This window comes from Microtus oregoni, unplaced genomic scaffold (assembly GCF_018167655.1).
Source record: "Microtus oregoni isolate MIOR12 unplaced genomic scaffold, Mior012 000067F_003, whole genome shotgun sequence".
In the NCBI taxonomy this organism is placed as follows: Eukaryota; Metazoa; Chordata; class Mammalia; order Rodentia; family Cricetidae; genus Microtus; species Microtus oregoni.
Window position 1 is genome coordinate 399,053 of NW_024543956.1, and position 1,591 is coordinate 400,643.

The window sequence follows — 1,591 nt, forward strand, 5'->3', positions numbered from 1 at the left end:
GTGTCTGTAACACCAGCACTTGAGAAGAGAGAAAAATTTGTGAGATGTAGCATCTGAGAGCAGGGAGAAGGTAGCAGTATGGCGAGGCTGCACACCATCCATGCACATGTGTACGTGGGATGAAATGGCACCACAGATGTCATTCATTTCTAACACTAACGTTACTGACCATAAAATTAATGATGGGCAAGGATCATGGCTCAGTGGGTTAGGTTTTCCCATGCAAACCTGAGAACCTGAGTTCAGATCACCAGCGCCCATGGAAAATCCAGGCACAGCAATACTCTTAAACCCTGGAGCCGGCATGTCTGGCGTGGAGGACAGATTGCTGGATCCATCCGCAAAGCTCTCTGGCCACTCCGCCTGACAAAATCAGTGAGTTTCATGTTCACTGAGAGACTGTGTCTTAAAAGATAAGGTAAATCTGCAGCCAACTAAGCTGCACGGGAGGTCCCCTTTCTCAGCGGGGCGCGCTGTGCAATGGTTGCCAGCAGCTTCTCACTGGGGCCTGGTGTGCAATGCTTGCCAACAGCACACTCGTTCGGAGTGACCTCACCCTGTTGCCTGTATGGGCTCCCCCAAGGGACCTTGGAGACAATCTTCTGAAGGCTCTTCGAGCTCTGACCTCAATGTCGCCTCCAATCTAGGCCCCAGACAGGTATTCGCTGTGCCCTAGGGAAGCCTCAGGTCACCACGGCCAGGGGTCTCACTGTCCAGGCCATCACGTCCACCTGAATCATGCCTCAGAATAAGGAACATCGGATGGAGGCCCTACGTAAAGCCAAGTTCAAGCTCTCCGTGCTGCCAGAGGCAAGTGGTGTTATTAAGCCCCTTCCTCCCACTTTCTTGCCCTGGTCGTCCTCACTGAGTTCTACTTTGTCTGTCTCTCTCAAAGAGGTGAGGCTTCACTAAACTGAATGTAGATTGATCTGAAGGACACAGTCGCTGAGAAGTGACTCGTTCCTGATGGCCGAGGGGTCAGCTGCATCACCAATCCTGGTCCCACGGGCATTGGCGGGCCCCGCACTCCTCGGGGCTTCTACTGTGGTGCTACCCTCTACCCTACTAAATCATGTTCAGTAATAAATATCACATCCTGTCTGGGAAAAGAGGGGTTACAGATGATACGCAGTGTCAGCCTTTGCCCTACACAGTCACACACACGGCAGGGGTGAGGGTGAAACACAAGAGGAGGAAGGGAATACTAGGGAGGGAGAGGAGGGATGGAGGGAGGGAAGAGGGATGGAGGGATGGAGGGATGTATGTGGTAGTAAAGTCAATGGGCTAGTAAGATGGCTGAACAGGCACGTTCCACCAGGCCTGATGAGTTGGGTCCAATCTCCAGGTCCGACAACTTCAGGACTCACTCCCAAGGTCTATCCTCTGTCCTATCTGTGTACGTGTGCGTGTGCGTGCACACACACACACGTAACATTTTTGTAAAAAAGAAAAAAAATCCATCAGGTTGGCCTTCAAAGGAAGACTAGAATTCACCATGAAAATTTGGGACAAAGAGTGGTAGGCAGAGCCACAGGACGGGAAGGACAGGAGAATGTGATCCTCCTTCCTCTCTCCCCTCCCAGAAGGCTTT

At 51.9% G+C, this 1,591-nt stretch overlaps 1 pseudogene; it reads left to right on the top strand.

The window, feature by feature from the left end:
* The first annotated feature begins 424 nt into the window (after nt 1-424).
* Nucleotides 425-600, top strand: LOC121440340 (annotated as a pseudogene).
* The last annotated feature ends 991 nt before the right edge of the window (nt 601-1,591 follow it).